We start from the raw sequence: 13765 nt of genomic DNA, 5'->3' as shown, positions 1-13765 counted from the left end.
TCCATTTTGTAGCTATCTTTAATCCTGCTACAAGAGCTTCGTATTCTGCTATATTGTTGGTGCTAGGGAATTGTAGCTTGAAGGCTTTTGGAATGTAATCTCCTTGAGGTGTACCCAACAATATTCCTGCCCCTGATCCATGAGATGTGTATGAGCCATCAAAATAAAGCTTCCATGGGGGCTGTTCTTCAATTAGGCAGATATGCTCGTCTGGAAATTCGGTGAGCAAAGGATATGCATCTACTAGAGGTCCATCAGCTAGGTGATCTGTTATAGCTTGCCCTTTGATTGCCTTTCTGTCCACATACTAGATGTCAAACTCACTTAGTAGCATAACTTATTTTGCTAGCCGACCTGTGAGTGTTGTTCTAGAGAGCATATACTTGAGAGGATCAATTTTGGATACTAGTTGGATGGTATGACTTACCATGTAGTGGCGAAGTTTTTGAGTTGAGAAAATAACTGCCAAACAAGCTTTTTCCATAGGTGTGTAATTGAGTTCATAACCAACTAGGGTTCTACTGATATAGTAGATGGCTCTTTCTCTGCTATAATCATCAAGTTGTACTAGAAGTGCCCCTAGAGCAGTAGGTGTTGCTGATATGTACAAAATCAGGGGACGACCAGGAACTGGTGGAACCAAGATAGGGGGATTGGTGAGATACTGCTTGAGCTAGTCAAAGCTATGCTGACATAAAGGATCCCACTTGAAGTTCTCATCCTTCTTTAGTAAATGTGAAAATGGTGTACACTAATCTGCAAGCTGGGAGATGAAGCGCCAGATGGATTGAAGCTTTCCCTGAAGAGAGTGAAGCTGTCACAGTGTCTGGGGAGGAGGCATGTCTAAGATAGCCTTGACCTTTTTGGGGTCGATCTCTATACCTCATTTAGAAACTATGAAGCCTAGAAGCTTTCCAGATGTGACCCCAAAGAAACACTTCTTGGGATTTAGCATGAGATGATATTGGGCTAACCTATCAAAGACTTTCTCCAGGTCAGCGAGATGATCCATGAAGGTGTGAGATTTGACTAGCATATTGTCCACATAATCCTCCAAAATGCTATGGATAAGATCATGGAAAATGGCTGTCATAGCTCTTTGATACGTAGCCCCAGCATTCTTTAGGCTAATAGGCATCATGGCATAGCAAAAGGTTCCCCAAGGGGTAGTGAATGTTGTCTTATGTTGATCCTCTTCTGCAATCTTGATCTAATTATACCCAAAAAATCCATCCATAAGGGATAGAATTTCATGTCCAGCTGTAAGATCTACAATCATATCTATGTTGGGTAAGGGAAAATCATCTTTTGGGCAAGCTTTGTTTAGATCTCTAAAATCAATGCAGATTATGATGTCACCTAAAGGCTTAGTGATAGGGACCGAGTTGGAGATCCACTCTGAGTAGTTGATAGGTCAGATAACCTTAGCAACTAACATTCTTTCTAATTCAGCTTTGACCAGTAATGCCACCTTGGGGTGCATTTTTCTAAGCTTTTGTCTGATGGGCTTGATCTTTGGATCGACTGCAAGATGGTGAACTACAAGCTTTGGATCCAACCCTAGCATGTCCTAATATGACCATGCAAATCGGCCAATGTTCTCTCTTAAGACCTCAAAGAGCAGATCAACTTGGTCTTGTGATAGGGGTGCAACAATGTGAACAAGTCTGGGGATCTCTGAAGAACCAATGTTGACTTCTCTAGTATCCTCTATTAGAATAGATGACACCTCTGGTCGATTATCTTGAGGAGGCAATACTAAATTCTCATGTTATGCTTGTGGCTTTGGATTTTCTTGCTGAGGGGTTCTCTTCGCTGCCTTAGCTAGTCTCGGATTCACCTTGGTTCTAGTTTTGGGTGTATCGAAACTAGGTTGGGGATTTTCTCCAAAATACCCTTTGGGATCTAGCTTATAGATATAGGCAGAATCTGGCTTTGTTTGCTTGTGAGGTGTTTCAGCTCCCATGAATCTTAGAAGCGCTTCCTCTGATGTGAACTCATCAATGTGTATGACGCTTGGTTGGTCCCAATCTATGAGTTGTGGATGAGTGAGTGGTAGGTCAATGAGATGGATGGATAGTTCTTGGAGAACAAAGTCTCCTAGGAAGATTTGGTCTGGGATATCGTCATAGGCTCTCTTTTCAACTTCCTCAGGAATGTCTTTGATTTCGACAAGGTCGCGGTGGATGTTCAAAAAAGCATGACCGTTCTTGTTGGTGCCCCTAGTTGTGGGTATGCCAAAGCCAAGACCTGACTTCGTTTCCCACTTATGTGCTTTGATGGGACATTGCATGCCCCTTTCTTCTAGTCCTAGTCCACCACCTTGATAGTTCCAATTTTCAGTGATGAGCTTATGTTCTTGGGGATACTTCTGGCTGAAGTGATTAAGGCATGCTTGATTTCTTGGAGGTGCATCCTTATGTAACCAATTGTTGATATATGGAGTGAGTTCTTCATGAAGAGGGGTTTTTGAGGACACAAAGGTTGTTGGGCCAAACTGTTTGTATCGAGGAGGTGGAATCTCCTTAGCTTTGTGATATGTCGACCGTCCATGGGTATGTGGATCAAGTGGGATTGCTCCGATAGCAAATGCATCTGATAGACTATACTCTCCACAGCCTTTGTTGTTGATCTTTACGACAGATAGGGTGGAGGCGAGGATGGTTTCTACGTCATTACAAGTGTGGGATGAGCTGGCGATGGCTATGCTGATGTCTATTCCAGGGCAATGGTTTGTATATGAGGCTTTGACCACATTGCAGTAAGCAAAGGGTTCTGGATCGGCATGGATGGTTACCTCAATGCCTTGATGCAAAAATTTGATGCACTGATGGTAGGTGGATGGAACGACCTTCATAGCATGAATCCATGGGTGATCGAGGAGAATGTTAAATGGTAGGTTTAGATCAACAACATGGAAAACTGTCTCTTGGATGACTGGCCTAACCTTGATTGGCAGCAAAATAGTTCCTTCTGTAGTTCTTTCCAAGTTGTCATAAGCTTTGATGGTGATAACCTCACTGATCATATCTGCCTTAGTATACCCAGCTTGTTTTATGAATTTTAGGGTGCAAATGTTCAAGGCTGATCCATTATCTATCATTACTCTTTTCACAAAAAAATTGGATACCATGGTGGCTATGTGAAGCGGAAGGGTGTGATCTGGCTCGACCGCGAGTATGTCGGTGGGTTTGAATGATAGGGCACATGAGGAGGATAGGTGTCCGACGAGATTATGAAAATTAGTAGCATTGATATTAGAAGGTACACAGGATTCTATGAGAGCACTATCAAGGATGTCTTTGTACACAGGACTAGTGCGGAGAAGGTCTAAAATGGAGATTTGGGCTGGCATGTTCCCAAGGTGTTCCAAGATATTGTATCGACTTTTTGATGGAGCTTATGGTGCTGATGAAACTGGTGGGCTTGTGATGTTAAATTGCGCTCTTCGAGTGGTAACTGCACTCTCATTGTTTGGTCCTCGGATATTGATAACATTGACAGAAGGCTCTTTCTCGAATATACAACCTATAAGGCTACCATAGTCTATATAGGATGAAGTGTGGTCATTGTTCTTCCCATGCTGTTGGTTTGGTTGGCAATTGTTGGTGTTGTTTTGGATAGGTGCTTTTCCAGGATTTTGGTTGTTGTGTGGAGGAAAAGCATTTTGATAAATCTGTAAGCCTGCATTGGGAGAGGTTTGGGCACCAACAGTGATTTCTTTCCGATCAATGAGGTCCTGCACATAATCTTTTAGTTTCATGCATCTGAGGGTGGTGTGACCGTTTACCCTATGGAACTTGCAATACTCATTGTCCTTGTACCATGTAGCTTTGGATTGGCTTGGATCAATTTGTTGGGTAGGAGGAAATTTGATGAGGTTTTCCTTAGCCAATTTCTCAAAAATGACATCCAATGGCTCACCAAGGGGTGTATAGTTTCTAGGTGCGGGTTGGAATCTGGGTTTTTGCCCTGCAGCTACATTGATGGCATTAGCTTGATTGTTAGACCCTTGAAAGTTGGGTCTTGTATTGTGGTTTTGATAGCTTTGGTTATTCTATTGTTGGTAATTAATAGCTTGTTGGTTTTTTGGTTGATATGGTGGGTTAGACTGGTTTTGAGAAGGACCAACAATATTCACATGTTTGGTGTCAGTAACCCCATATGTTGCAACATGCTTGTTTTTGTTCCAATACCTAGACTTGTCATTGGAATGTGATTGATTTTGGTTGGCCTCTTTGTAAATCTTGACCACACCATCTTTAATGAGTCCTTATTCAAGGATCATTCCTTTCTCTTTGATATCTTTATAGGTCTGCAAACAGTTCATGGTCATGTGGTGAGCCAAGCTGGGATGGGCATTATCAATAAACATTTTCACCACATGGCACTTTGGCAAGGTGCAGGATATGCGGGTGGTAAGGGTTTGCCATCTTTGCAGGTATTCAGCAAGGCTTTCTCCACCTTTTTGCTTAGTGTGGACAAGGTCAACTATTGATAGCTTTGTTTCAACAAGATGGGCATATTGGGCTACGAATGCCTCAGATAATTCAGCAAAGTTTTTAATTGTGCCATAGGGGATTCTATAAAACCATTCAAGAGCTGGTCCAGCCAAGCTTTTGGGAAAAAGGCGTAAGAGGAAGACGTCACTGTATGCTACCTCTTGGCAGTGCATGCAAAATTCTTTGATGTGGGTGACTGGGTCTCCTTTTCCTCTAAATTTGTCAAATTTAGGTACCTCAAAATACTTGTGGAATGGTGTCATAGTAATGGCTCTATCAAATGGATAAGGACACAAAGTCTCAAACTTGAATGTCTTTGGGTCATTCCCTTCTTGGATGGCTTTTAGAGCTGTCTTCATTTGCTCCCATTCTGAATTGATAGGTGATGGCTAGGGTGCCCCCAATGTAGGAGTGCCTTGAGGTAGGTATGCGCTAGATGGGGCCACTGAATATGGATGGCTGTGAGGGATTTGCTGATAGGGATTGCACATTCTTTGGGCAGCTGCATGGTGGATGACAGGTTGCTGAGGTGGAGGTGACACATATTGCTGCATGTGCTGCGAGGCTTGCTGTTGATATGGGATTTGAGGTTGGGATTGAGGAACATAAGCTGGCTATGGGATAAATGGATTGCTTTGTGGAGTTAAGGTATAAGATGGTTGTGAAGCTTGGGGAAAGGATCGGGGGGCTTGTGGGGTTTGACCAATATATGTGGGTTGCGCCCCCATTTGGGATGGCATCTGCAAATAATTGGTGGTTGGCTGGGGTGGTGGATTACCTCCTAGAAGTGGCATTGAAAAGTAGTTGGTAATAGGAGGTAATGGATTAGTTGGTGGTGGAGGTGGCGGGAATTGAAAGCTTGGGAATGGAACTGATGGGGTTTGATAGCTTGGTGGTTGGATTTGAAAGCTTGGTAGAGTGGTGGCAGGAGCTTGGGCCACTTGAGAGCTTGGCAGAACATTGGTGGTAGCTTGTGGGGTTTGATAGCTTTGTGGAGTGAGGGTAGTAGCTTGTGGATTTGTGGCTGATGGCATTGAGCTCAAGGGACCTAATGGAAATGATGGGATTGTGCTTTGGGCTATGGTGAACAAGCTGGGGGTGATGAAAGGTTGATTACTTGGCCCCATGGGTGGCATCCCTGTTGTATATTGTCGAGGTTGGCCAAAGATGCTAGCACTAATTTGGGAGATGGGTGGATTTGGAAGGCTGGGTTGGGGAGCAGTAGTAGCAATAGTGAAGGGAGTGAATGGTGAGGTATTTTGGGCAAAGGCAGTTTGGAGCAGAGAGGTATGAACCAAGGATGGAGTGGTGGTGGCTGGGTTGGCTTGCGACATGGAGATTTCAACTTGGGTGGATGATGGTATGTTTGGGTCTGTTGGATCATATGGATTGGCTGGAGGCTCTTCTTTTGGCATATATTGAGGATAATTTGGATCATAAGAGCCGATGGGTGGCAGCAGCTGCCCAAACAACGGGTGAGATGGATTTGATAATGGAGGGGGTCTTCCAAAGTCAAAGGTTCCTACATTGTCCCTTCGAAAATTAGCCATGATTGTCTCTTTGTTCTTGTCTATAATGGCGTTTACCAATACTACATTTCCTGGTTGGCTCATGAAAGCTTCAATGTCAGTAGGTGATGGCATAGCTTTCTCTAGGCTGAAGGATGGCTGAGTGCTCAAGGGGGGTGATGCTATTCGATCCAAATGATAGGGCTCCATTGTTTCTTTCTTCTTGGCTAAGTGAGTGACGGGTGGCATGAAAAATGCTCCTAGGGATGAGATGCAATAATGCTGATGGATGCAAAAGGGGGAAGGCGTCTCTATGCAAATGATTTCCTAGGTTGAGGCAAAGCTATATGACAAAACTTAAAGAGGATTGGGTTGGAGATTCTAACTTCAAAGATATGTTGCCAAAGCACGAAAGGTCTGCTTTCCTATGTGCAAGCTTGGTGGTGATTGTGTCAACTTAAGGATAGACTGATGATCCTTTAGGAAGAACACAAGATTGACCACTTGTGGATCCCAACCTTTAGGTCAAGGTGATGAGGGACAACAAGTGACAAAGCTAGATTACCCTAGACAAAGCTCTGTCAAAGGGATAACCTTGGTGAGATTGGTGGATTTGGAAGATTTTAGGAATGGCAAACTTTTGGCAAGGTGACAACAATTTTGAAAGCTTAGATGTGCAGATTTTGGATTGCTGGCTAGATGGTTTGGTTCTAAATGAGATCGATGAGCTAATAATGCTTAAGGGGATAACCTAAGATGGCTGGCTTTTCTACAAAGATGACTCTAAGGTGAAGCTTATCCAAGAAGATGTGGAGAAACAAGGGTGTCTAATCATAGAAATCATGCCTAGTTGGTAAGGCATAAGTAGGATTAACTCCTAGATGTTGGCTAAATTTGATGGTGCGCTCTAACCAAGCCTCTTGAAGTGCTTTGTCGACAGCTTTATCCTCTGCTTTGTGGAGTTTGGCAATTCGTGGGCTTGGTGCTATTTCTTTTCTCTTGGCTGAAAGTTCTTGGTATGCCAGAGATGACTTGATTTTGACTTTGTGAAACTTCTGTTTGGGTTTGGGTTGTTCCGACATAAATTCCTGAATTTGCTTGGCTTTGAGAGATCTTAGTTGTTTTTCTTTGACTCGTTCAAATTCTAAAATAGGCAGTGACTACGCTAAGTGTGCCCTAAGCTAGGATTGACCAAGTTTGGCAAACATTCATTCAACAAGTAAAATAAAATCAAGCAATAGATAGGAACACCCAGATAGAAGTTTGTGGTTCTTAGAATGTGATACTTGCATCGAGGAGTGTGTATGTTCTACAAATGTTTCAATCAGTCACTTCAAACACATTAACATCCTAGATGGTTTTCTGCAAGGTTGACAGTTGGTTTAGCTAGGGAATCCTCGATATACACAAGGTACGTGAGGCCCAAATCCATAGATGAGACCAAAAAGATGTCACACAGCCGAGAGGAGCGGTAACCCACTTCTCCTCTTTCACTTCTCAAGGGTATAAAGTTCCTTGAGGCTTAGCCCAAGTGACAAAATCTTGATCCCAAGAGAGGTGTCTTTCGATTCACCTCTCGATTCTTATACTCCGTCGGAATGCTGGAGTTGAGTTCATCTAAGGGGTGATGAAATCCCCAAGCAGGCCTCTTAAAAAGAAACAAGGTTTTGGATCCTAATCTTATGCACCCAATATGGCCTCGAAAGACGACAAGGGGAGAGAAGACTTGGATGACCTTGGGCTAAAAAGCACGCTTGTTCTTTTACCAATTGACTCTTATGTGTGCTGATCTAGACTTTGCAAGCACTCATGTTTAAGAGACAATGTTCAATTCTAACTTGAAGTGCCAACAAAAGTAAATCGATCGAAGAATGTAAACAATAAGAAGAGTTAGGGTCAACAAAAGCAAACTCGCACGCCCGGAGGCCCTCCACGTCAAATATCGATTAATTTTCTTTAAGGTATTCAAGATTGAGTGTGAGTTTATTTTAAGCCCAAAACAAAAGTGTGTGAGATTCGATTTCAAGCGCACGCCTGGAGGCTCTCCACGTCAATTGTTGTTCAATTTTAGTGCCCAAACTTGAAGTGTGATCGATTTAATCTAGAGTTTTGGTCATTTAAGAATTACGATAAAGTTAAAGAAAACATTCAAAGACCAAGTGAGTTAGTTAGATTGTGGAACATTTAACACCTTTTTCAAGTAGACCCATCCCCATAAATGGTGCTGAGATTGCAACCAATGGTTGAATTGATGGGTGATTAGAAAAGAGGTGAGTCCAAAGAACTACTCCAATTGATTTTTGCAAATTTGTATTTAACTTAACAAAGTTTCTTAATTGTCCAAAAATCAAACTTTGCCTAAATTGCATGCAAAAGAGAGATTTGTTTGTTCTTTTTAATGCACCAAAAATTGAAGTGTGAGATATTGCAATGGTTAATTGATCTTTGCATTCAAGATTGAGTTGTTTGTTTTAAGCATGCATTCCAAGAAAAATTGATTTTAATCCATGGCATTCAAGAGTGTTTTTTGAACAACATATATTCAATAAAAAATATGTTTAACCATTCAAGTTCATTTTAACAACATGCATTCAAAGACAAATGATTAAACATTCAAGTTCATTTTAGCAACATGCATTCAAAGACAAATGATTAAACAATCAAGTTCATTTTTTTAGCAACATGAGAACATGCAAGCAACATGGTTAGTGGTTTCATATGTGCTCCAACCTGCAATGAGACAAAAAAAAGCAATTTGGTTAGTCACCCAAAATCTTCCAAAATAAAAGCTTAACTATGGAAAAAAATTTTAAACTTTTTTTGCTATTTTTCCTGCACGTAAAAATGCTTAGAATGGTCTAAATCCTATGGAACCACTAAAAGTCAAATTTTGATTTATACTCTTTTTTTTAAAAATAAAAAAATAAATAAAAAGTGCAAGAACTAATATGCTAAAACAGAAATGTAAGATAAACAAGCAGAGACGACATTTTATTAGGCGGAGATGCCAAACTGTGGAGACGCCGAAACTCAGAGATGTTGAAACTCACAAATGACAGTCTAATGAAGAAGGCAGTTGGTAGCGTCAGAGATGACAGTTGACTGCTAGCGGCGGCGGAGACGATAGTTGCCAGGCGAAGATGACAATTGACTGCTGACGGCAGCAGAGATGACAATTTGAGCTTTTGAAGGCAGCGCAGATGACAGAAGCTAGGTAGAGACGCTGAAACTCATAGACACTGATCTGCGCAGACGTCAAAATTCGCAGATGATAGTTCAAGTTTTGGCGCAGACTACCAACAAATAAGCGGAGACGCTGAAACTCGCAGACGACATTTTGAGTGTGCGGAGATGACAGTTGAGCTTTCGTAGACAATGTTCTGCGTAGATGACAGGCAGAGATGCCAGTTTGTGGAGAAGAAACTGTGCGTAATGAATCAACGGGTGTGGGTTTTTTCCAATTTTTTTTGTTTTTTTGGTTATTTTCGAATTTTAAAAGGTATGTCCTTCTCTTTAGTGCGTCCTTCAACCTACAAAAACAAGAAAACACACCTTGCAACAACTTAAACAACAACAAACCATTAGATTGTTAGTTTTTAAAAGCAACATGTAGATTGAAATGGATGAAAAAAATGACCCATAGCGGGGTCCCACCGGGCGTGCCAAAATGTAGAACTAGATTCTAGTATGCAAAGAACATTAACAATAAAGTAAACATTCACAAACTAAAACTAAGTTCACATATATGCTTAGACAAAGAAAACAAACAAGAGCTGCAAACCTCAAAAGATGAAGCACTTCATTGCTTTCTTGATTTTGTAGATGTGTCCTTTGATGTGGATGTATGCTCAAGATGCTCAAAGTTGCTTCAATGGTGGAGATGGGTAATAGCAAATTGGTAACTTTGTAAGCTCTCAATTTGGCATTATAAGAGTATGGGTATGGATTTTGGCTCTCAAAAGGGCATGATAACTTTACTCAAATGGTTGTGATTGAAATGGCTTGGGATGAGATTCAAGTTATAGGCTAAAGGCTTGAGGGATAAGATGCAAGGAGAGATGAAGGCTTAAGGAGGACTAGGATGCACTCAAAGGAGAGCACATGGATTGTGCTTGTTTGGCACCAATGGGAAAGTGACACTTGTCACAAGGAGGATGCGTGTGAGAGGGTAGGGTAAAGGGTTGGTTAAAGGCATGATGAGTGGGGTTGAGTATGTAAGAGAGATGTAAGAGGAATGAGTGTGGAAGAGGGAAGAGTGTGGAAGATGGATGTAAGAGTCATGAGTGGGCTTGTAAAAGTTTTTAATGGTTTGTAAGAGCACTCATGACTTGGTGGTTGAGATTTTTGAGGGGAGACTTTGGTGTAACGCCCCGCCAAGGGATCCAAAAGAATTAACCTAAAGTTTCACTAAGTTTTCTAAACATTTTTTTTTTTTTAAAGTAAGAAAGTATGACATACACATCAAATAAATAGTAGCGAAAGCAATAACATGTAATCATCGACAAACATACATTGCAAGTTACATTTCTTAAAGATCCCAAGACGTTGAGTCACGTTTAAATTTAATTAATTCTAAGTCTAACAACCAACACATACATATAAAAGAATAATTAGAAACTCCAATATCCATAATATACATTTGTTCCGAATCCTCCTTGGCAATTTAATTCGGAATGCTCATTCATCCACTGTACATGTCACAGGGTATGAAAGGCTTAAAAGAATATACATATGTAAAGATCAAGATACAACATCCTCAAATCCATGATACAAAGTACAGTAAAAATATATGAAACTATTCACCATACATGATACATCCATACATCCATAATGATAAAACATCTATCATAAAATCTAACCATCCATCATAATAATCCAAGAACACAGTGAAGGTAAATGCCAATCACGAAATCTCCAGCCACGGTGACCACGGAACGGATCTCAATGGTAAGAGTAAAAGCACTACCACCCGACCGCGTGGAACCTAAATGGTCCACTCCCACCGCGCTGAGGAGATAGTCTCAAGTCCCAAAATAGGATAACAAAACCTATAATCATAAATACTCTCTAAGTCCAGGAAATCCTATAAGTATGCTAACTCAAGGGTTCCTAAAAAGATCGACATCTAAATCCCAGAGGTACCACAAGACACGTAGGAAACCTAATATGCAAGCGGGAAAGTGTCATCGCAAAAGTCATGTAGAAGTTACCCGAGCAATCCCTTAGGAATCCCGGGTCCCTACTGATCCTGCGGCCACTAGTATCCTCTCGTACTGACGAGGCATACTATGGAATGCAAGGTCATAACCAAGCGTCCTCTCTACCCCATCCTAGTCTGTACTAGCACTCATGGCATGGGAGAGAACATACAATTATCTTGTTAGGTTCATTTTCTCTCATTTAGTGTAAATGTTTTCACTTATTAAAAATGACTTACAATGGGTTTCTCAAGGTAGCCTCTTAGGGCTCCGACCCCCATTGCAAGCCACTTCCCGACTCTACACATAGATAACCTACCCTAGCTCATGAACTCATAAATCAAAGAATCATAATAAAACCATCTCAGTCCTATACGAGCAACTGAAAATATCATAAAAAGATAATCCACAAAATATATCAGTTCTTCATGAGCAACATATAACATCAAATAGTAATCATGTAATCACGACAGTTCTCTATCAGCAACTGAAGGCATCAATAATAAGTCACAAAATCCAATGGTTCTCTAATGAGCAACCAGAAAGTAATACAAGTATAACTGATCGAGACTCAGAAATGGTTATCAAATATAACTGATCGAGACTCAAAAATGGTTAAGTTAGGTATTCTCAAATACATACACCTCAGCTTCACACAAAGAACTGGAAAGCAATAACAAACAGTAAACACAATCATGTCATAGAGCACTTCATCACATTACCATGGTCAGGTTAAGAAAGATCGAGACCAAATCATCAAGACATCACATTCACAAACCCCGAGCCTCTGGTAACAACCTGAACTGGTCAACGCTAAACCAACCCCAAATCATTCAAAGTACAAAGACAACATCAAGGTCTCAGAGATTGGATCTGAAAGTATATTATTTAAGTTAAGGTAAGGTTTGTGTTTTAGTTTAATGTCGAATTCAAGTAACAAAGTTTTCACAACTACCCTTTTTCGAATAACCCATTTCTATAATAACTTTCATTAAATCAATATCCAAATTTATAATTTAGTCAAATAAAATTCATTATTAATTAACTTAATTAAACTAATTTTAATTAAATTAATCAATATTCATTAGATCTAATTACTTATTTCAATCCAACTACTAATTGTTAATTTATTAATATTTAAACAAAATTATTAATAAATTAAAATTTACAACTATAACCATGCAATTAATATTTATTTATTAAATATTTAAAAAGTTTAATCTATTATAAAAATTGAATATATTAAAATTTTATTATTAAAAAAAAATTTTAAATAAATAAAATTCGTTTTTTTAAAAATTTTTTAAAAAAAATTATAAAAAAAAATTAAAAATAAAAAAAATTGAAATCTTACCACATCCTACCACGTTTATAGCCCGTCGGCTTTGGCCGCAGGCCTGCGGTCGCAGGGCCTGTCGCCTGCCGACAGTGGGGGCGGGTACGGGGTAATTCCCTCCCCCCCACTATATTATTATATATACTTTTTTTTTTTTTTAATATATTTTTTTATATATGATTTTATTTTATTCTAATACAAATAAAATAAGTTTTTATTTTAAAAATTAATTTTGTTTAATTTTTTTTTTAATAAAAACAATTTCTTCCAAAGGGTAAATATGTAAAATATAAATATATATATATATATTTATATATATATTTATTTATTTTTTTATTTATTTATCTAGAACTTTTCAATTTCATTAAAACAAAACCCTTATCAAATTAGATCTTAATTTCTAAATCAAGAAAACAAGGGTTCTAATTAATTCATCCAGTCTCCATGGATACAGAAATTATTGACGAATAATTTAATAACTTCACAATATTGAAAGTTTAAAACTTTCATCACAGAGAATTTAGATCTACAAACCCCAGACACGAAGAAGGCAGGAAGGGATAATTTGCATATTTAATGGATAAAAAACACAAGACCCTACCTGATCCTGATGCTATTATGCAATCTCCAGGAACTGTATGCGAATTCACTCTTCTCAATAACCTTCCCCTTCCAGACTTTCTTCGTATCAACCTTCTAAAATTTGCTTCCAAAAATTGTTTTCCTCCCAAAAATTCTCGTCCAAATTCGTATCTTCCAAAAAATGAACCCCCAAAGTTGTGATAAGCAAATTCTCCTCAATTCGGGGCACTAATTGTGCGTTTACCCGAGAAGACTCTTTGCACAACTCAGTTAACTCAAATTAACTTTTATTATCTTTTCTAATTCTTTTGCATTCAACTTTCATGCACATTAAGTTGAATTATTAAATAACTTTATTTAAAAATTCACTTGACTTCAATTCTTAATTAATTTATTACTTTAAATCTTATGTGCACTTTTAAGAAATTAAAATAACATTATTAATTTTTATAATTTAATCTTTTAATTTAATTCTTATATTTAACTCATGTTTAGATCATGCGATCTAGAATTCTTAATAAATTAATATCTTTCAACTTTTAATTCATTTTAGAACTTAATTGATAACATATTTAATTAATTTAAATAACAATAATATTTAGCATTTATTTAAAAATGAACTCCAAATATATTATTATT

Source organism: Cupressus sempervirens, chromosome 1 (genome assembly GCF_028749045.1).
Source record: "Cupressus sempervirens isolate cs-2001-9-10 chromosome 1, ASM2874904v1, whole genome shotgun sequence".
Taxonomy (NCBI): domain Eukaryota; kingdom Viridiplantae; phylum Streptophyta; class Pinopsida; order Cupressales; family Cupressaceae; genus Cupressus; species Cupressus sempervirens.
The sequence above is the reverse complement of the archived record's forward strand: the minus strand, read 5'-3'. Positions refer to the sequence as shown.